A 23,937-nucleotide genomic window follows, 5' to 3' on the forward strand; every position below is an offset into this window, starting at 1 on the left:
AAAGTGCACAGCAGGTCATGTGTTTCTCTTAAGAACAACAGATTTTATTTTAAACTTCAAATAATATGTTAGTAAAATCCTAAAATGGCAGTACAGAGGGCAGCCAAAGTGCACCCAGTAATGCTATTCTTCTGTGTGGTCTACACAGAGGCCAGGGTGCTGCTTGACTCTCAGAATCTTCTGTCACGTGCCAAGTGGAGGGTGTGTGTGTGTTTACATGCATGAGTATATACGTATGCTGTCCTCCATGCTGCTGTCTATTTAAATCAAAGTCAACTAGAGAATAAGCAAATTCACATTAAGAAACTCTGTCCTGAGGACATGGGTAAACCTATGACTGATTCTTGTTGATGTTTGGTAGAAATCAATGCAATACTGCAAAAAAAAATTATCCTTCAATTAAAAATAAATAAATTTTTAAAAGAATTCTGTCCTATTAGGGAACTATTCATCAATATCTAATGATAAACCATAATGGAAAAGAATATTTTTAAAAAATGGATAGCAACTTGTTGCCAGTGGGCTCTGGGACCCAACAGATACGCGACTTCGCTCAAATCAGTGTTTATGTTGCTCTCCATGGCACGAAGGATGAAAAATGGCCTGAGAGGGCCCAACTGGATAGCAGATGGGGAATATCTGATTTAGAAGACTGATTCCTACTTGAATATTGCATAATCTGGCCAAGATATAAAGAGGTTTTCAAGTCTTAACACACAGGATATGTCATGGGCCATATAAAGTTGTCCCTGTAACCTGAAAACCCACAGTATGACGACTGTGGACGCAGCCTATGTGGAGACCTGAGACTATCAGCAAGGGGCTCACATGAGCATGAGGGGAGCGGGCTGCTGTCAAGGGTGGGGATGGCTAATCCAGCTCTCTTCAGAATGCAAGACTGTTGAATATATCTCAGTTTACAGAAAGCTCCAGAATAAGCCTCAAACCCAACAGCTGCCCCCTGCTTAGAAGAACATTCAAGACCTTGGCACATGATCCCAAGGGAGTGGGGGTTTATGGTCACTGAAAGGAAAACACTGTCTCTTCTGACAGCTATGGGCTGCTGACAGCTCCCTGACAAGGCCAGGCTCTACTGCGGAGCAGGGGCCTTTTGGGGGCCTTGGGCAGAGTTTTGTTTTGTTTTGCTTTTTACATTAGTGGCTGCAGGAAGCCAAGCCAAGCAAAGTCGAAGCTGGGTCAGACCCCAGCCCCAATGACCCGGCCTCTTACAAAGACCCATGATCCCTGGCACAGGCCTGGACCCTGTGCCGCTCACAAAACCCCGGGCTTCATCACTCATGTGTGACCATCCAGAGGCACTGGTCCAGGCAGCCCACTTCCGGGTTACAGGCGTGGCCTGGCAGCAAGTGCACTGTGTGGTCGCCACGTGCTCGAAGGCTCCAGAAGCCTGTGACGGGAGGCGCAGGATTTGTGCTAAACGTGGCAACTCCAGAGCTAGGCCTAAGCAGCCCAGGATGACAGCCATCACAGTGGACAGAATTCCTCCAGGGGAAAGATGATCAGACAGCCTCTGGAGTCTAAATGGAAACGCTAGAGACACAGATGTATAAAACAAACATATGGTTACCAAGGGCGAAATGAGAGGCAGGGAGAGGGATGAATTGGGAGATCAGGTTTGACATATACACACTTTTATACTATATATAGTAGTGGGTATATGTCGCTTCCCTGGTGGCTCAGATGGTAAAGAATCTGCCCGCAATGCAGGAGATCCCCCGGAGAAGGGAATGGCTACCCACTCCACTATCTTGCCTGGAAAATTCCATGGACACAGGAACCTGGTGGGCTACAGTCCCTGGGGTCCCAGAGAGTCGGACACGACTGAGTGACTAACACTACTATTACTACACAGAAAAGAGATAGCTAATAAAGACCTACTCTATAGCACAGCGAACTCTACTCAATACTCTGCAATGACCTATATGAGAAAAGACTCTAAAAAGGAGTGGATGTATGTATAACTCAATCACTTCGCTATACAGCAGAAACTAACACGACATTGTAAATCAACTATGATCCAATAAAAATAAATTTAAAAAAATAAACAGAAACTTAAATGAATGATCCTTTGAATCCCTTCCTCAGAAGGCTGACAGAAAGCACTGCACACAAAACCATAGATACGTTTTTTTTTTTCCAATCACCCATGTTTAAGTTCTTTTATATACATTATTGTCTTAAGAACATGCATCAAAGGGGACTTTTCAATACCAGAGAAGAAATATCTTCATGTGGATGGTGGGTCACAGTCTGTGAGGAGAATGAGGAATTTGGGATAATTTGTTGGGCTGTCAGACTTTAATGACTCTTCTGCCAAAATGATTTGGTCCGTGAAAGCTAAGACAATCCAGATGTATGACAAATGTTTACGACCAGGGTCAAGTGTGTTTACTCTTAGGCAGTTAGCTTTTAAAACAAAAGAGCTTTGACTAAAGATGAAGTGAATGGAGCCAAAGGTGGTATTTAAGGCTCCTTGGACGACTCACCAGCTCGCCACTGATTCCAAACCCCACCGACTCACAGGCATCAGCTGGCAGTTAGACGGCGGTATAGACAGTGAGGTCCATCTCTCATAGCAATGTCTATTTTTAAAGGCCAGCACACGCACACATACAATATGATAAGGTTTCCCTTAGAAAGTCGAACGGCCAAATAATTACCACATTTCTAATTTTAAATTTGAGTTAACAAACACCAAAGCAGGAGCTGAGGTTTGATTTTAATTTTTGCACTATTAAAATTAAACTAGAAATGTCATGGACTACCTGCCTCCTTCTTATCAGTGGCAAACTACACTCTCAAAAATGTAAGTAGCTATTGTTTGACTTTATTCATACACATCCACACAGACACATACATCTGTAAACACAGATAACAGGAAAGGGAAGTTCACCAGTTCACTCTAATGAGAAATCTCTGTCCACAGAATAATATCACGAAGCCTAACCATCAGAGTCCATGTTTCAGAATATAATAAATTTTAAAAGACCGTAGTAGCAGTGTTACAAAAACCATAAACGCTGTGAAAAGGGAGAGTTTATGTCTATGTGAACAGATGTCATATACAGGTTCTAAAAATGATCAAGGCACTCATTCAAATCAGGAAAACTTACAGGTATCCATGGCTGGGTTGCTCTATCTTGATTGCTAAGCTGAAAATGAAGAAAAGGCAGCAAGAGAAAAAGAAATCTGGAAAAGTAGAAATAAAATAGAAAGAAGATGAAAAGGAAAGAGAAAGAAAGGAAAAGAAAGGAGGGAAAGAAGGGAGGGCGGAAGGAAGGAGAAAAAGAAAGAAAAAGGAAGGAAGGAGGCAGGGAAGAAGGGAAGGGAAGGAAGGAGGGAGCAGGAAAGAGTAGGCCCAGGAGGAGGCTGACTCTCCTTATATTGTCCCTAAATGCTTACCCACTCCTTAAAACCAAAGAAGGTCAGGTGGTGACTTGGGTGGTCACCAGAGTTGGTTATTTTAAAAACATCCAATCAGCACAACAGCTCAGCTGAATTGTTTCTGATATATAGTCACCCGATCCAATTAAATCCATGCATTCACCCACACTGGACGCAAGGGTTAAACAGGAGCAGTGGGAACCACCCCAACCTCTTCAGTCCGGGTATTTAATAATGATGACTACATTCTTCTAAGAAACTGGTAGTACGACTTGTTGCCCTTGTAGAGGGAAAAAAAATCACTCCAGTCTGTTTGGATATTCATTGCAAAGAAACGCAGTGCAGATTTACCCGACCCCCCTGGGTTAGTCTATACCCAAGGACACTGGCGTTTGCTCTGAGCTGTTCAGATGAGCCAGTGGCTGGGGGTAGAGTGAGAGGAGGCTCATCTCATCCTGAGCAGAGCTTCTCAGGTAAGGTGGCCAGCACTCTGGGCTGGAGAGCTGGGTGGGCTGGTGGGGAGGCATTCCAGATCGAGAAGAGGATCCAAAAGGCAGAATGGGGAGGCCATTGGTGCCTGGGACAGGGGCTGCCACTGTGGTTGGAGCACGGGGTGCAGAGGGAAGGGTTCATCAGGCATCCAAAGGCCATCACACCAGCTCCTTGGGCTGTGGGCTCATGGGCAGGGGTGAGGGCCACAACCTTGGATGTGGCTGGTCCTTCTCCATCCTAACACATCCTTCGGCCCTCAATTTCCTGCCTATGCTTTTCAAGAGTTCCCATCCTCATTTGCTATACACACACCCACCTACCCACCGGTTAGAGCGCACAAAGAACCCTAGAGATGTAATAGGTCGACACCTGGGTTTTAGGTGGGAGGCTGGGTGACGGGCGGGTTCACAGGGTAGCCTCTGTTCTTGCCTTCCTATCCACGTTCTCAAGCGTCAGAGGTTCACAGGATGTAGACATTTGGGAGAAAATACACAGTACCATCAGTAGCCAGGTTGGTACCCCAAAGACACTGGAATGAATGCCAAGTGGCTGGGGTGGTCCACAGGGTAAGTCCAAGATCTCACACGAGCTCTCATCACAAAAGAGTTCCCCATTACACACAGCATGGCCCCGGCTCCCAAAGGACAGCTTTGGTTTGTTAAAAAGTTAAAGGCAAAAACAAACCCCAAACCCCTGAAACAGTAATTTCTCACAAAACTCCATGACCTCAAGCCAAAACGCAGACTGAGGAAAGAGCCAGAAGCATCCAGAGAACATGCTGGCATGGTATTAGATTATAGCCCTCCATCCCCAAGATTACTTTGGTGCTGGATTCATAGTGATTCCATCCACATCAGGCATGAAGCAAGTGATGCTGAAGGTGTTAGCCTGAAGGTTCAATGTTAATGACGCTAGTGATGGTGAGACTGCAGAGCGCATCTCTTTGGATACATAATTCAAAATGTGCAAATGAACAGTTGATGTTTTCAGGGCCACAAAGAACCTGTAACACCATACCCTGTGTGTGGGTACGTGTATGCTTGTACCAGGAGAGTGGATTTGTGCACTGGTGGGAGGGATGGGGAATCCGCAGAAAAGTCTCCTCTGAGATAGAAGCTTCAGTTTCTTTTGCATCACAAAGATGCCCTGAGATTCTCCAAACTGTCTTAGCACATGCACAAAGCACAGATCCACTTCCCAGTCCTGTGCTGTCCAACACATAGGGCTGTTGCCATCTAAACTAGTCAAAATAATTCAGGTCGGAAGTTCAGTTCCTCAGTTGCACATGCCATATTCTTTAAGGGCCCAACAGACATCTATGCTTAGCAGCTACCCTATAAAACAACTCCCAAGGGAGAACATTTGTATCAACACAGAAAGTTCTCCTGGACTGTGATGACCCAGACTTACCGGCTGCCCTCACCTTTTTCAGGGGCTGGAGGTGGGTCACTTCTGAGAGCTTCATTTTTATGCAAATAATCAGAACAAGACTTCAGTGTCTCTAAAGTCTGCATTTGTTCTTCACTTTTTAGGAATCCAATCCCTCTAAGAAAAATGCTGCAAACAATGACTCATCTCCTCTATGAAATGAACTTTCAAAAAAAAAAAACATTTTTCCTATACTTTTGGGGAGATAGTCTAACCTCCTAAAGCCTGCTAATGGACCTGTTCAAAAACATCTGTGCAAGAAAACCATGATCATCATCAGAAACACAACATGCCTGTAATGACAATTTTGACTTCACCCTGTCCTAAGTTATCTACCTGTCAGTCTTATTTTTTCTTTTACTTTAAGCTCATTAACGATAAAAATCATCATCAGTTTCATATCAGCCACAGAGACGTGCTGCGTAAGGAAGAGCTCTGAAAACTCTCTTGGTTCAAATACCAAGGTAATCTGTCCTCCTCCAGTCTTGGAGCATCCATTTACCAGCTGATTATCAGTTTTATCTGGAGCTACCGAATATGCTATAATTTCTGTGTGTGTGCATGTACTCAGTTGCATCCTACTCTATGCGACCCCATGGACTATAGCCCACCAGGCTCCTCTGTCCATGGAAATTTCCGGGCAGGAATACTGGAGCTGGTTGGCATTTCCTTCTCCAAGAGATCTTCCTGACCCAGGGATCGAACCCACATCTCTTGTTCCTCCTGCATTAGCAGGCGGATTCTTTACTACTGCCACCTGGGAAGCCCTATGCGATAATTTACTTTTAATGATATAATTACCTTGTGAAGCACAAATGTTGAAATTCTTACAACCCTATGAAATAAGAGTGTGCTTTACAATTTGCAAAATGTAGTGTAAAAACAGTGCTCACATACAATGTGGACATAAAGGCAGCTTATGCACTACTTTGTAACACAGTCAGCTTTGCCTGATGGTAGAGGTGACCAGATAAAGAATCTTAGCAAGGAAAATGCACAGAAAGTGAGATTACAGTTTCCAAAGTTTCTACCGTCAGACACTAAAATTCTTACACAACAGTTCATCTGTGATGCCCAAGCTCTATCTAAACTCACTTCAAAGTCTTCAAGTAAAATAACTTTTAATTTTTTTCTAAATTTACTAAAAAGATTCAAGAGACACACAGTCTGAAAGTAAAAAGTAAAACTGATTCAATGACTTATTTCTAGAACATCCTGGTTGAATGATATCAATGTATACATTTGCCTCGGCAATGAATCAACATTTTATAGATAGTCCTTTAGGACACTGGAGAGAAAACAAGTTAAAAAAAAGTAGAGAGAAGGACTTCCCTGGAGGTCCAGCAGTTAAGAATCCACGTTGCCACTGCAGAGTATGAGGGTTCAATCCCTGGTGGAGGAACTAAGATCCCACATGCCTCAGAGCAACTGAGCCTGCTTGCCACAACCAGAGAGTCCATGAGCGGAAAGGAAAGATCCTGCATGATGCACTACAGATCCTGTGAGCTGCAACTAAGACTTACTTGATGCAGCCAAATAAATAAATAACTTTTTTTTAGTAGAGAGAGAAAGAGGAGCCATACTTGCCTAAACAGAACAAGAGTTTCTAAAAAGCTTATGAACTTTTTAACAGTATAAATCCTAGGGGAAGGGAGAATTGCAGAAAATGCAAACAATAGGCAGATAATAAACCTAAAAAGCATCCCCTTTGGGCTAGGAATGAAGTGTTTTAAATTCTATCTTTTAAATATATAAGGACACACGTAGGGTTGAAGATGAAAAGCTTCAGGGAACTTGAGTACGACAATTTTGACAGTCCATTAGAATCCATTCCCCTCTCCTGCTCTTCCAAATCTTGGACCACCACCTTCTAGACTCAGGGTTTCCTTTCCAGGGAAGGCTGGCATATTTTCAAGCTCTGAAATCTTAGGGTTCAGTTGCTCAGTTGTGTCTGACTCTTTGTGACCCCGTGAACCGCACCATGCCAGGCCTCCTTGTCCACCACCAACTCCCGGAGTCCACCCAAACCCATGTCCATTGAGTCGGTGATGCCATCCAACCATCTCATCCTCTGTCGTCCCGTTCTCCTCCTGCCCTCAATCTTTCCCAGCATCAGGGTCTTTTCAAAAGAGTCAGCTCTTTGCATCAGGTGGCCAAAGTACTGGACTTTCAGCTTCAACATCAGTCCTTCCAATGAACACCCAGGGCTGATCTCCTTCAGAAGGGACTGGTTGGATCTCCTTGCAGTCCAAGGGACTCTCAAGAGTCTTCTCTAACACCACAGTTCAAAAACATCAGTTCTTCAGCACTCAGCTTTCTTTACAGTCCAACTCTCACATCCATACATGACTACTGGAAAAACCATAGCCTTGACTAGACGGACCTTTGTTAGCAAACTAATGTCTCTGCTTTTTAATATGCTGTCTAGGTTGGTCATAACTTTTCTTCCAAGGAGTAAGCGTCTTTTAATTTCATGGCTGCAATCACCATCTGCAGTGATTTTGGAGCCCCCCAAAATAAAGTCTGACACTGTTTCCACTGCTTCCCCATCTATCTGCCATGAAGTGATGGGACTGGATGCCACGATCTTAGTTTTCTGAATGTTGAGCTTTAAGCCAAGTTTCTCACTTTCCTCTTTCACTTTCATCAAGAGGCTTCTTAGTTCCTCTTCACTTTCTGCCATAAGGGTGGTGTCATCTGTGTATCTGAGGTTATTGATATTTCTCCCGGCAATCTTGATTCCAGCTTGCGCTTCTTCCAGCCCAGCGTTTCTCATGATGTACTCTGCATTTAAGTTAAATAAGCAGGGTGACAATATACAGCCTTGATGTACTCCTTTTCCTATTTGGAACCAGTCTGTTGTTCCATGTCCAGTTCTAACTGCTGCTTCCTGACCTGCATATAGATTTCCCAAGACGCAGGTCAGGTGGTCTGGTATTCCCATCTCTTTCAGAATTTTCCAGAGTTTATTGTGATCCACACAGTCAAAGGCTTTGGCATAGTCAATAAAGCAAAAATAGATGTTTTTCTGGAACTCTCTTGCTTTTTCCATGATCCAGCGGATGTTGGCAATTTGATCTCTGGTTCCTCTGCCTTTTCTAAAACCAGCTTGAACATCTGGAAGTTCACAGTTCATGTATTGCTGAAGCCTGGCTTGGAGATTTTTAAGCATTACTTTATTAGCATGTGAGATGACTGCAATTGTGCAGTAGTTTGAGCATTCTTTGGCATTGCCTTTCTTTGGGATTGGAATGAAAACTGACCTTTTCTAGTCCTGTGGCCACTGCTGAGTTTTCCAAATTTGCTGGCATATTGAGTGCAACACTTTCACAGCATCATCTTTCAGGATTTGAAATAGCTCAACTGGAATTCCATCACCTCCACTGTATAGAATCCAAATAATTAAAAGGGGTTTAGAAATCCTCCAATCTGGTGTTCATTTGAATAAATGAAGCCCAGCGAGGTTAAGAACGGACCCAAGGTCACACAGCTGGTTATTAATCAACATCAGGGCTGCCCCTACCTAATTCTGCCATTGACCCTAGCACTCTTCAGGTTCACACACCTTCACGTGAGATTTTCCTTCTCCACTCAGAGCAGGGAAAATGCTTCCTGAGAGCTCTGGGAGAGAGTCCGAGGGTGGGGAGAGCAAGCAGCTTGTTTGCTATCATAGATTTCACAATATTCCCACCACCACTTTTATTCCCCATCCTTGCACCTTCATCCTGCAGCTCACTTTGGAATATTTAAATATTTAAGAACTGTGAGCTGCCTGCAAGCTCTCTGAAGTCTCGGGAGGGAAGAACAGATACCAATCCAAATAAATAAATTCCATCTCCCTGGGAGGCTCCTGTGCTGGGGAACAAGCTTTACAGGAAGCTTGCTCACCCTGGTCCCCCACATCACAGCAACAGTCATCCAGTCACGGAACTGTAAAATATTCAACGTGTTCGATCACAAATGTACGAAATCGTAAAGCCAAAGGATTGTGTGTGTGTGTGCCTGAAATGAACATTTGGTGGAAATTAAGACCATGAGCATAATTTGCAGAGCTGTCTACCTTTTAGTGGCTTGCCCCATTTTTTTCTCCTTCTGTGTGCTGTGCCTAGTCACTGTTATGTTCGAATCTTTGTGACCCCATAGACTGTAGCCCGCCAGGCTACTCTGTCCATGGGAATTATCCAGGCAAGAACACTGGAGTGGGTTGACATGCCCTCCTCCAGGGGACCTTCCCAACCCAGAGATTGAACCCAGGTCTCCTGTACTGCAGGCAGATTCTTTAAATTCTAAGCCACCAGGGAATCCCTGCTGCTGCTAAGTCACTTCAGTCGTGTCCGACTCTGTGCGACCCCATAGACGGAAGCCCTAATCTGGTTCAAATCTATAGAGTCATGAGCTGTGTTAGGTATCCGACACAATACTGTCAACAAATGATAGACACCTGAATGTCTTCTGTCTTTTGGTTTTGTCATACTGTTAAAGAATAGAGGAACTGCAGGAGTAAATGAATATGGCTGAAATCCGGTGACCATCCTAGCACATGGTGAGCTGAAATGTCACCTGCAATTTAAGAAACTCTCTAAGAAAACCTGTGCACAGAAACAGGACTAAAACTTTCAGAAGTTATTTTTTCTCTTATAAGTGATTTCTTAATTCAACATATTTTAAGCTACTACTGAAAATCAATTGCTTTCCTGTTTGAGTTTTGGCTGGAGTGGCTTGTTCATTGTTGAGTGTGTAACGTGTGTGCAAATACAGTGTGTGTCTATTTTAAAATTTTGGTTAAATGTAGTAAAATTAGACACAGAATTTTCAGAATTGTGAAAAGACCACGCCTTGAAATATTTAAAGTCTTAAAAATATAAAAATATCCATACTATTTTTCTGTTTAGTGACCATATATATCTGAACCTAAGATTTCTGTCTACTTTCCATACTGAGAACATTATTGAGAGTTTGGAAAGAAACGAGAGACCTCTCATTAACCAAAACACCTCATGCACTGGATGGGAATGTGAACTTGTACAACCACTATGCAAAGCAGTATAGAGATTCCTCAAAAAGTAAGAAGATTTACCAAATGATCCAGGTATCACACTTGTGGGTATTTATCTAAAAAATATGAAAACACTAATTAGAAAAGAAATATGTACCCTTCTGTTCATCCTAGCATTATTCATGGTAGCCAAGATATGGAAGCAACACAAATGCCCATCAGTGAATGAAGGGAAAAAAATCCAATATGCGAACACATACTAGAATACTACTCAGCCATAAAAAAGAATGAAATCTTGCCATATGTGATGACACAGATTGTCCTTGAGGGTATTACACTTAGTGAAATAAGTCTGATGGAGAAAAATACCATATGATTTCATTCATATGTGGAGAATAAAAAAAAACTAACTAAATGAACAAACCAAACAAAAACAAACACATAGGTACATAGATACAAAGAACGGATTAGTGGTTACCAGATGGGGAGGAGCGGGCAGGATTAAATAGGTATGGTGAAGGATGAAAACAAAATTTTTGGTGGTCAGCATGCTGTAGGGTACACAGAAGCTGAAAAATAATGTATACATGAAACATAAAATATTATAAACCAATGCTACTTCAATAAAAAATAAATGAAAAAAAACCAGTTCCAAATTATAGGTACATTATTTATAAAAGCCCTTTGAGTGAGAAAGTAATTTTTCTTTCTTATGCATAATTCTAACAAAGGTGATATAGGACATAAACTCTAATGAAGCAAGTCAGTAAGCTCTGAAATCCAAATGAATATATTCCATCTGAAATGGACAGGTTGTACAATTGATTCAATGTATAACCAGCAGCACAAGAATTTTTATCTTAATGCGGACCCTCAGAAGATGAGCTGTGCAAAGGATTCAGAAAACAAAGGCAAGAGGATGGCCCAAGCACACAGCCATCCAGGGATGCCCAGTGCAGGGGCCAGAGTCTCACAACCTTACTACATCCAAGGTGGCATCCTGACACAGAGATGCTCAGAGGCAAAGCTCAGCAAGGTCAGAGAACCCGGGAGATGGAGCAGGTCTGGGAGGGAGAAGGAGCTCCTGGGAGGGTGTGGAGGGATGGGTGGTGGGCCAGAGAGGGAGAGCTTGAGATCAGGATGAGCTTTATTTAGGATGCAGGACTGGAGGAGGGGCCAGGAGAAAGGCAGACAGACATTGGAAATAAGAGAAACAGTGGCAACAACGCAGGCAGAGCGTGGAAGGGAGGGTGTGAAAGGCACAAGGCACTGAACCACTTTTTCCGTGGCTCCTTCAAATCCCCTGAGCTGGTTGCTTCCATCTTGAGAGGCATTTACAACCATGCTACTCAAAGTCGGTCCTCAGACCAGAGGTGTGAGCATCACCTGGGCGCTGGCTTGCTGACTCTCTCCCCCACCTGCTGCTGCTGCTAAGTCGCTTCAGTCGTGTCCGACTCTGTGCGACCCATAGACGGCAGCTCACCAGGCTCCCTCGTCCCTGGGATTCTCCAGGCAAGAACACTGGAGTGGGTTGCCATTTCCTTCTCCAATTCATGAAAGGGAAAAGTGAAAGTGAAGTTGCTCAGTCATGTCTGACTCCTAGCGACCCCCTTGTAGCCCAACAGGCTCCTCTGTCCATGGGATTTTCCAGGCAAGAGTAGGAGTGGGGTGCCATTGCCTTCTCCGCTCTCCCCCACCTAGACCTACCCAAGCACAACCTGCACGTTAACAAGAGTACAGGTGATGCTCAGTCAAGTCTGAGATGTACTGACTTAAAGTGGTGCTTATGATGATAGGCACTGACGTGACATAGATCTGGGTTCCAATCCAGTTCTACCTTGACCCTGCAATACGTGCCCTTAGGCCCTAAACCTCAGTTCTCCTCCTCTGTAGAATGGAGATAATGATAGTATTATGTCTCAGGGGCCCTGGGAAAACAAGCAAGGTCATGTAAGGAAAAGCATGGCCTTAAGGCTGGCAAACAGTAATGATATTATTTTTGCTCGTCCCTTCCAGCCGCCTTGGATAACAGCTCTGTTCTGTCTGCATCTGAGCTCCTGTAGGGAATGAGTTCACTAAAGATGGGGAACACACATTCAGTCGGGCGATCTGTACCCAGGTGTGCAATATTGAGATGAAACCCTCAACACACACGTGCTGACATGAACCCAGGGCTGGGACACGGGCCAGTCAATGACCCACAGCAAACAGGAAAGTGCTTTCTTTGACTCTGTGTACACAAAAGCCGGTTAGAAATGGGTTATGAACTTGCTTGGGATTAAAGGATCAACTTTCAGAAGAGAGTAAGCAAGTAACGAGGTGAAATACACCCCTCTTTCAAAACCCCCTGCATCAGTGCATGGCCGTGAGAAGGTGGGACAGAGATCCTTTTGAACCCACATCCAGCTGCTGTACCCCTCCTTTGGAGGCCAGCAGTGCAAACCACCCTGAGATGCTTCACCCTAGGGATGACGTTTAATGCTCAGGAAAAGCACCTAAATCAAATCACACCACGAGATGAGTTTCTTCATTTTCGGCAAAACTCCAATAATGAAGTGGCTGATTTCATTGCACGCACCTTAATTTCCTGTGTTGGCAAAAGAGCACATACAGAAACCCCAGCAGGCTTGTAATAGGAGGACAAGTCTTTCTGCTTGCATTATTAGATATGGGGGAAAAAAAACACAACAGAATTTAGTACATAGAACACCCACTTCTGTCGTGAATAATAACAGCAGCAAGAGTATTTTGTGCAGCTAAACTCTGATATGAAGAATCCACAGATCATTTCAAGGCATTCAAGCAGCTCACATCTGCAGACCAGCCACTGTGCAGTGGGTGCTAGGACCCAGGTGCCTCGTTGAACACCCCCTACAGAGGAAGGGGGCCCCAGGACACGGTGTCAGGGCCCCATGGGATAAAGCACAGGCTTAAGTCAAGGCCCCAGAACCCAGAGGCAGAAGGTCAGAGGCGGCTTCTGGGAAAATCTCCTTTGAGATCACTTCCCTGGCAAGCAGGGGAAGGCAGAATATTTCAGGGAGGGGTCCCAGCAAAAAGAGTGGCATGAAAGACCCTGAAGGGGAGGCTGAGGAGCTGGGCTTTGGCCTTTAATCAGTGGGAAACTATGCAAAGTTTGGTTTTTGCTTTCCTCTTGGTTTAGCTTCCCTCGTGGCTCAGATGGTAAAGAATCTGCCTGCAACACGGGAGACCGGAGTTCGATCCCTGGGTTGGGAAGATCCCCTGGAGAAGGGAACCCACTCCAGTAATCTGGCCTGGAAAATTCCATGGACACAGGAGCCTGGCAAGCTACAGTCCACTGGGTCGAAAAGAATCGGACATGACTGAGCGACTTTCACTCACTCACTCACTCCTCTTGCTTTAGTAAGGTCATTCTAAGGATAGGACAACGGAGAACATGGGGCAAAAGGGTGACGCCATCATCCAGGTAAGGGGAAGGCGCAGGGAGGCTCAGGAGGTGTGGGGGCAGAAGCATCCTTTCAGAGACTGACTCAGCTGTCTTGGTGACCTATGGAGAGTGACCATGCAGCTTCTGGCTCAGAGTTAAAAGCTGCAGGAAAGTTCCAGATCGGGGAATTCTCCTGGTCACAGGGCAGCCCGCAGACTAGTGTATTAATACTCCTGGCAGCAAAGAGCTGCCTGTGGTGGTCGCTCCTGCAGCTTTCCATGCAGCCTCTGACCCTGAACACTGCTGCTCTCTTAGCCAACAGCCCTCTTCTTTGGATATAGTTTCTGAACTGTAAAGTTGTAAACGACCTTAGGTATTGACAAAGATTTTCATTCTGAATGGAAATTCAAAAATCTTAGAGTGGTTACCAAGAAACAAGATGTCCTAAAAGTACCAGCAGAGCTATCTGTGTGCACTGAGTACAGGAGACATAATCTGGGTGCTTTGACTGAATGCTGTTTTGAATAGTAAGTATCCTTGTGGCTCCAGAGTTAGCATCTCCTTGGGGGATGACGAGAACTGTCCAGGAGGAAACAAGATGAGCAAACCGCCTCTCTGTACCCACCTGTGTCACCGTCTCAGAGGACAGATAGGATGATTACTCCTGGCAGGACACCCACTACTTGGCTTCCCAAGAGCTCTTCTGGGCTGATGAAAAGAGGCAGCCGCCATATGCCTGGTTTATGCTGCTTCGCCCTGGGATCGGGAGGATCACTGACACCCTGCAATTTTTCTCAGCAGGGATACCACCAGCATTTTGGCCAGGGCCATGCTTTACCTTACCACATGGGACTGTCCCCCATTACAGGGCATTTACAGTTGTAGCCACATCCCCTCAAACACCAGCCACAGTTATTATGAAAACCAGAATCGCCCCCAAGCATTTCCAAAAGCCCCCAGGGTTGCGGCACTGTCTGATTGAGAACCATGGCAGTATTCACTGATGAGGCTCATCTCTATAAATACTCTGTTTTTCTACCTGATAAAAATAATCACTGCCCCTACTGGTCCATCTGATACAGTATAAAGAAACCATCTTTAAAATAAAGAAATAAAAACAAAAAAAGGAACCACCCTTTTTTTCAGCACAAGCAAATCACCAACCTAAATTACAAACAGACCACAGTTGTCTCTAGAGCTTTACAAGAATGATATGGCATTATTTTCTTGGAGAACAAAAAAATGAAATACAGCCCCAAAGCGAGAAACTAGAGTGAGAATTTTTTTAATATATATAAATAAATCCTGACACATCGGAGGTTCTCTAAATTAAACTTAAAGAATCAGAGTACCAAGGTAAAGAACCCTCAAAACAAAGACCATACAAAAGGAACACTGATGATTTATATTGGGTTGGCCACAAAGTTCGTTTGGGTTTTTCCATAAGATGTTACGGAAAAACCCGAACTTTTTGGCCAACCTAGTATTTCCACATGGATTAATAATAGGAAAGAAATAAAACTTGACCTTCTGAACTCCACCTCCATACATGTGATACAATGATTGAAGTACTCTGTATTGTGAATATGCTATTAATTCCAAGGCTTTAAGTGCTTAACGTTTAGACAGGAGTACCTTCTAGACTGTAGGCTGAATTGTTAGTATCAACCTTTCTGTAACCATAAAGTAAGTTATTTTGCTTTTAATAAAAAAAAAAAAATCCAATCATTCTGAAACCAAAAAACATGCCCAAGGGTACCTAAAGAAGTATGCAACAACTAGCACATACTGGCAGGAACATTCCAGTGTTTGACATCTACAAATCCTTCGGAAGCATGCTCAGACAAATGATACTTAAAAAAACAAAAAACAAAAAAAAACTGCATTTAGATTTAAAGGAAGGGTTTTCACTTACTTCAAATTTCTGTACACTCCTTGTTCCTCTAAGTTAAAGGGGGGGAAAAACCACACTGTAATTCCTTATTTTTCTAATTAAAAAAATAAAACACGTTATATCCTCTAATTCGGCTTTGGTTGTCCTCAAGTATTCTCTGTGCGTCTCCTTCCAAAGAATACTACTTTCAAATTCTAAACAAAAAGCAAAATATCAAAAGTTAGCCCAAGGAACACTGTACAAAATCAAATATCACAACGCAAACAAGGCAACTGCATCTATCAGAAGTGATGATTCAGAAGAGGATAAATTTAGAACGGTGCTTTCCAAATGGCGTTTGGGTGCCAAATGCAATAAAACAGGTGAAGGCTACATCCCAAAAGTTTCTCTGAAAAAAGATCGCCAAAATATTATCAACAAGTGTCTTCTTTTTGAAGCTGTCGGTCCCCTGGTGTCCTTGACGCTGAACTTCCGCAATCTGGCCTTGGTGTGGCCATCCATTCCTGGGTAAATCCAAGTAAAACCTGAGGACACTTCAGCCTCTGAGGACGCTGTCAGAAGCAGTGGAGCAATTCCACATGGGACGGGCCTTTTATGGCCTGAACTGGGAGAGCCTTGATCTCAGCTCATCTACCAGAAATAGCTCCTGAAACTCAGAGGGGCCCATCAGCTGTTGCAACAGGCCTGGCCAGTGGCAATCTCAAGTGCAATGAGAATTGCCACATTGTCTTTCACCTTGCTTTACAGAGAAACTAAAAATGCAACAGCCATCTCCTGAACAGGCTACAACCGTACAGAACTGAATAGGCAAATGTTTTTCTAATGCTAGTCTTCGGATTATAAAAGAACACAAAACCACTGATAAAGCTCAGACAACAACATTCAGAAAGTAACATACACATACATGTATAAACAGTATGCTATAAAGGCACACGTCTCTCTACAAGTTTACACGTGGTGCGGACATCTGTGGGTTTCTCCTTACTTCCAAAAAGAGAAATTTCCAATAGAAAATGAGTCATCAGAAGAAAGAATTGCCCTGGAAGGAATTTCTCTAAAACAATACAAATGTTTTGTCTTAAAACCAAAGACCATGCTCTGAATGGATGGATCTCGCTTCAGATGGAGCTCAGGTTGTTCAGCTCACTCAAAGACCAGAAGAAACTTAACTAAGGGGCGACAAAAAAAAGAACTGTCGAGCACAACCACTTCTTAAAAGGCTATTTATGTTTTTTTAGATATTCAAACTAATATGACAACCCTGCTTATAAAAATACTTACAACTGTATGTCCTTGTCATTGGGAAGATTAACAAAATCTCTTAATTGTTCATCTAACTTCAGCATAAAGCATAGAACTCAGAATTCTGTGCTGCTCAGGGGCAGGCACCTGGCTGCTAGTTCTCTGACCCTCCAGCTGTACCAGTCAGCAGAGGCTCCCAGAGCAGGACCTGAATTCCAGTTAGTCATTAACCCTGCAGGACAATGCCTCTTTCTAAACAGACAGTCCTGTGGCCAGGGAAGAAGGCAGATACCCTGGGCAGCTGTAATGATTAAACACCGGCTTTGTGACTGTTTTGCATAAGGGTTAAAGACGCTTTGTCCACACCAAGTTTTTTAATCACCTCAAGATGACAAACAAAACTTCATAGCATGACTCCTTCTTCCTAATCTCCATCCCCATGGGGCCTCACTTTATTTTCCCTTCAACCAATTTTGCTTTTTACCCTTTTTAAATTTTATTTGACTTTGCTTTATATATTTATAAATGCTGCTTTAAACTCCTCCTGGAGCAAGCAGGGTAAAAACAAAAACTTAGGTGAAATAATTAACGACTGAGGTCTTTCTTTTAAGAAAAGAGGAGACAATGAATCACTGCTACCACAACGATGCAGGCTTTTTTCCCAAAACAGATTCACTCCCACAAAATAAACATCTAACTTTTGGACACCTCTGAGGTTATTGTTTCCTGCTGCAACAGAATTGGCCTAGCTTAATGCATTGGAGTCTAAAGATTAATTCTTCTCAAGTGCATCTTTTATACATGCTTTTTATCTTTGTTCAAAGTCCAGTTAATTCTACCTGTGCAATGTGTTTAAATACTTTCCTTTTTTTTTTTTTTTCTGACTGGATCCTAAAATTAGGAAACTCTTGTCATATACACTTCTTTCCCAAACTATGACAGTATCAGAACTGACATGCATGGCAGCAGGTTTAATGATATACCCATGAAGAAAAGCGAACATCACATTTTATAAATTAATATAAGAACTAGACTTAGACCTCTCCAAGATATTTGATAATTATTTCTCATTTGCTATTAATACTAGAATTATAATAACCATATGGTAGTCTCATTCTCACTAGTAACTTCATTATATCAGCTTTAGCATGACTTTTAATCTGGCTTTTGTGGGCTAATCTAAAAACTATGACTACATGACATTGGTCTTAAGAGAAACTACATTCTATGGAAACTATTTTATAATAATAATGAACATGTGGAAACCAAAATTAAAACACAATGCTTTTACAATCATGACAAAAAATATTTTGATACAAACAACATATACAGATTCAGTATGCCGAAAAATTTAACATGCTGATAAAATACAGCCAAGGAGACCTAAATAAACAAATACACATACACTCTGCTCATGGGTTTGAAGAGTCAACATAGTAAAGATGTCAGTTCTCCCCTAAAATGATCTCTAGATTTAATGCAATTCCTATCAACATGCTGGGGAGAATTTTTGTTAGAAAAAGATAGGCTTATTCTAAAATCTATAGGAAAAGAGGCAGGCCTTAGTGTAGCTAAAACAATCTTGAAAAAGAAGAATAAAGTGAGAGTAATCTACCCCATATTAAGCCTTACTAAAAAGATATAATAATGGATTAGAATAAAGAATCCTGAAATAGACCACACAAATATAACTAATTTTTGACATAAGACACCATTTCAACAAATGGTTCTGCAGTAAATGGACAGACATAGACCAAAATAAACAAACAAAACTCTTATATCTAATCTTCACACCTTATATAAAAATTAGCCAAAGTGAAGCATTAGGGGTAAAAAAAAAAAAAAAAAAACAGGAGAAAATCTTCAGGATCTAGATGAGTTCTTGTTCTCGACACAAAAAGCACTCAGTGTCTTAGACCTGGACTTCCCTGGTGGTCCAGCGGTTAAGAATCACAGGTTTGATCCCTGGTCCAGTAAGATCCAACTTACTAAGGACAACTAAGCCCAGGTGCCACAACTACTGAGTCCACGCTCTAGAGCCCGTGCTCTGCAACGAGAGAAGCCGGCACAATGGGGAGCCCAAGCACCACAGCTAGAGTAGCTCCGGCTCACTGCAACTAGAGAAGGCCCATGTGCAGAGCAGCCAAAGCAGCTCAAGACCCAGAACAGCCAAAATTAAAATAAATAAAAATTTTAAAAAGAATATAAACCAAAGTTTAAAAAAACACAACTCATAAAAGTGAAAAATCATGAATTAGATTCATCAAAATGCAAAACTTCTGCTTTTTCAGAAGATCACATTAAGAGGATGAAAAGACATGCTAGGGAATGGGAGAAAATATTTGTGGTTACATATCTGAAAAAGGAGAACTATATAGAACACAGGAAGAACTCTCAAAATCAACAGCAAAAAAAAAAAGAAAAAACCCCAATCAGTCCAATTAGAAAATGGGCAAAAGGTACCGTGAGGCATTCCACCAAGAAGATGAAAGACAGATGGCAAATTTCATGTTGAACATGAAAAAATGTGCAACGCCATTAGCCATTCAAGAAATGCAAATTAAAACAATGAGATATTCCTACACACCTATCAGAATGGCAACCATTAAAAAAAGACCTGACTACACCAAGCGCTGGCAAGGAGAAACTCGACCACACATCGCTGGTGGGGATATAAAATGGCGCGGCTACTCCGGGAAACAGTTTGGCAGTTTCTTTGAAAACTAAAGCTGCCAAACCAAACTACCATATGGCCCGGCAACTGCACTCCTGAACATCTATTCCGGAGAAATGGAAACTTATTTTCATAAAAATCCTGAATACAAACTGTTCGTAGTAGCTTTATTCACAATAGATAAAACCTGGAAACGAGCCAGATGTCTTTGATGGATGAACAGCTAAATAAAAATTTGGTGGGGCCATACCATGGAAGTCTGCTCAGAAATAAAATGGAACAATCTATTGATATCTGCAGCCACCTGGAAGAATATCCAGGGAACTGTGCTGAGTGAAAGAATGCTGATCCTCAAAGTTTAGATGCTGTGTGATTGCACTTCTACAACACTCGCTGAAAGCTTATTGTGCAGACGTGGAGGATGCAGCAGAGGCTAGGGCTGGGGTGACAGGGCTGTGAGAACAGCATGAACAGTTCTTTCCCTGTCCTACCAACTGCATCAAACCCAGTACCCCGGTGATGATCTTATTTACAGTTTTGCCAGATGTTACCACTGGGGGTGAATGGGTCAAAAGTACACAGCGCTTGCTCGCTCTCTCTGTAGTAATTCTTATAAACACATCTGAATCTATTATCTCAAAATTAAAAGTCTAAACATTTTTTAAAAAAAATCTACTTCAAATGAAACTTCCAAATGCAACCCATTTGTAACTGAGTTACTGACCATAATTGTACTCTGAGTAAGTCTAAGTGGATTTGCCTGTCATCAATGCCACCCTAAGAAATTCAAATTGGAAATGTTTCTTTTCCCTTACAAGATGGAAAGTCATAGTCCTCAGTAAAACATTTCATACAGAAGAAGAAATGGAAAGCATTGCTTTCCAACTGAGCATGTTTATATGGCTGGTTGTCTGGATACGGAAAAGAGCATCTCTAATTCCTGGGGCCTATCTAATAAACAACAGGATCCCTCCCCTTCATTTTCAGCAGTTCAATCCACCGTTCAACATGATTTTCAAAACCTGATCAACCACTGAGAAACAAGAAAACTCTTCAGAGAGGGAGGTGACCCGGCCATCTCAACATTTCATCCCACTACAAACACAGAAAATAGGTTTCTAGAGCCAAGAGTTCTATAGCCTTGGAGGTATCATTCTTGAAAATAAAAGGACAAGACCAAAATCTAGCCTTCTGCATGGTGGGACAGGACGTCTGAGGGTCCTTCAGTGCTCTTTATCCTCTCAGATGCCAGAACGTGAAACTTAGATCCAAAGGAGTATGGATATTCCTGGGCTTGGGCAGCCCTTGTTCAATGAACTGAAGACAAGCTTCATCTTATACCTGCATTACGTGGCTTCCCCAGAGCTGATCCTTTCTAACACAAAGTCCAGCATGAGTTAGTCTGGCCCTACCTTCCTCATTACTCATCTTCCACAACCACTGTCTCCTCCGCCAACCCAACCCCAGTCCCTCCCCCTTCAGGCTTACAATGGGATTCCAGCTTCCTCCACATCCCAGGAACTGCTCCCCAACCATGGGCCCTCCTGGCGGACCTGGCCTCTTTAAGGCATCTGACATCCTCTGCCCATTTCCACAGCCACCAAATCTCTCTTTCTCCCAGAGTGAGTTCTGTAAGCCCCTCAGCAAAATTCCGGATGGCGCTGATTCCCTGGAGTTCAGAAAACCAGGATATGAGACAGGAGACAAATGATGCTATGCTCCTCCCCTCCCATTGTGACCCCTGGCTCCTGCTTTCCCAGCTGATCACAGCCTCAGCACCGGACCCTCCCTTCCAGCCAGGACCACATCCTGTGGCCAGGAGCTCAGCCTTCCTCCCTGCTTCTACTTCCTCACCCCTTCTCTCAACTGCCTCTCGTCAGAACTACTGCAAGAGCCTCCAGCTGCGTTTCCCTCCTCAAACTCATCCTCTTCACTCCTTCCACAATGTGTTTTAAGCAGCCTGACTGACTGCATCACTCTGGGGGGAAATCTCCCAACTCACTCACCAGCAGTTCTCAGCATGGACTTGGCTCGTGGCGTCTCCCTGGGCAGCCAGGTACTTCTCCTGGATGGAGGCTCATGTGACCAGTTCTGAGAATTCGAGGTTCCTGAGGAGTAAATGTAAGCATGTCCCCACAAAAGACTCACTTTCACCCTCCTGTAGATATTCATCAGGAGGAGGGGAAAGGGATCAGGTTACACATGAATCCTGGGGCAATTGCACTTGACTCACAAGAAGACTCCTAAGAGTCCCTTGGACTGCATGGAGATCAAACCAGTCAATCCTAAAGGAAATCAACCCTGAATATTCACTGGAAGGACTGATGCTGAAGCTGAAGCTCCAATCCTTTGGCCACCTGATGGTGAAGAGCCTACTCATTAGAAAAGACCCTGATGCTGGGAAAGATTGAGGGCAAGAGGAAAAGGGAGTGACAGAGGATAAGATGGTTGGATGGCATCACCAACTCAAAGAACATGAGTTTGAGCCAACTCAGGGAGATAGTCAAAGACAGGGAAGCCTGGCATGCTGCAGTCGACGGGGTCACAAAGAGTCAGACACAACTGAGCGACTGAACAGCAGCAACAGAGCTGACCTCATGGACCCAGATCTGCGGTGACTTACTCTGACGGATGTGTGGCTGACAGCTGTGTGATTCAAGAGGATTGCAAGTTTCGTTTTATGACCAACTTCACATTTGGATACATCCCCTGTGACACGTGCATACAACATCCATGTGCTGGTGACAAACAGGGCGTTGAGAGCGGCTGGCCTGGTGGGTAATTCCGAAGTCCCTACTGTGACTCGGCCCCTCCCACCTCTTCAGTCGTATGTCCCAGCACCCCTCCACCCCAGAGGCGACCACCAGAAACCACACTGACTGGGGTGGCTGGATCCAGGCTGGTCTCAAGAATGCCTTCCCTTCCTTGTCACTTGGAAAATCCCTCATTATCCTTTAAGGCTCAGCTGACTCTACTTCTCGCTGAGCCCTTCCTAACGTGCTCCGTGAATTCCAGCCTCTAGACTGTTCGTGTCCAAAGGGCAGGGGCCCCATCTGTCTCTGCATCCATGGAATCCAGCAGTGTCTGTCACTCCCTACACACAATAAATGTCTGTGGCATGCCTTTAGGTCTCTTTCTAATTTTAATTCAGCGACATGCTCTTTTTTTTTCCAGCAGTAACCAATGGACACTGACTACCCCTCTGGAGTTAGAAAGTGACAAGAGTGACAAAGTGGCTCCTTACTTTATAGGCAGGGAATGAAGTGGGTGGAGCCAGCTCATAGGCTTTTGGCAGAAGCCTCACTGTCCAGTTTTCCCTCCATGAAGCACCTATTTCTGAAGAGAGGAGGACGTCAGAATTTCAGCCAGAACTGTCAGTACGCAGAAAGTAAAACAAAATTCTCCACCTGACTGCTCCTGCCTTCTGCAAAGTTCCGCTTTCTAAATGGCAATGAACTTGAGCAATCAAGAGAAGTATTTGTTTAAGCCGCTCCTTTCCAGGGGTTGAAAACACGAAGCACCAGGGTCTGAAGTCTGTCCTCGTTTCTGCTATGATGGGACCAGCCTTAGAATCACTTTCTTTTTCTCCATAAACTTGGGATTTCGACATCTGTGAGTAAAGACCAAAACATACCTCGTCATCTCTTAACACCTACACTAATACACCCCCATGACTCTGAGCTTGGGCTGCCTGGACCATGGACAAATAAGTTTTACTGTGGGTAGATTTTTAAAAAGCAAAAAGGGTTTTTTTGTTGTTGTTGTTAACAGTATTTTTCAACCAATAAAGCACCCTCTCCCAGTTAGTCTAAATCAATCAATCAATGTCTGTCTGTCTGTCTCTCTCTCTCTCTCCCTCTCTCCCTCTCAAAGCTTACGGAGAGCTTCATTGGTTTGGAGGACAATATTTCGAGCTCCAAGGTCATGCGTAGGTCACTGGCTTCGAACACCAGATGAGCAAGCCAAGCCCTCTCTCCCAGGCTGCAGCTTCAAGAATGATGGGTGTGGAGAAACGCGCAGCAGGAGCAGAACTGCTGGGCTCATGGTCCAGATGAAATGTGAGTTTGCTGGGAGAGAGGGGGAGGCCTGGCCCATGTTTTATGAGTCCTGGCTGCGGGCACACAGCCTCTCAGAGGGCTGGACCAGCGTTGCATTCCTGGACACCGCACTCAGAGTCTTGAGAGTAATCGGAGATGTACAGAGTGTGACCTACTCTATTTCGGCTGCTATAGATTAAAAAGTATGGGACTGCTGTCGATTCATCACATGGCAGAAATGCAGAGGTGGCTTCTCAAGTGTGGACACTGGCTCAGAGGGATATGATACAGCAGTGCAGGGAGACGCTTGCACACGGGAGAAGGCTCAGAAGCTCTTTCCTTTCCATGAGGGGGCTGACATCA

The 23,937-nt window shown here is 43.6% G+C and overlaps 1 protein-coding gene across 2 annotated transcripts in view; it reads right to left on the reverse strand.

Annotated features, from left to right (window-relative positions):
* The window catches only part of SVIL (supervillin), a 259,517-nt gene that overhangs the window by 155,150 nt on the left and 80,430 nt on the right, over positions 1-23,937 (reverse strand). Inside the window, exon 1 of one of the 2 annotated variants that reach the window (XM_018057199.1) lies at positions 15,643-16,236. The exons of the other annotated variant lie outside the window; for it this stretch is intronic. The gene's annotated coding sequence lies outside the window, so the exon portion shown is untranslated. Of the gene's footprint in view, positions 1-15,642; positions 16,237-23,937 lie in introns of those variants that run through there. 2 annotated transcript variants of the gene reach the window in all.

This window comes from Capra hircus, chromosome 13 (genome assembly GCF_001704415.2).
Source record: "Capra hircus breed San Clemente chromosome 13, ASM170441v1, whole genome shotgun sequence".
Lineage (NCBI taxonomy): Eukaryota > Metazoa > Chordata > Mammalia > Artiodactyla > Bovidae > Capra > Capra hircus.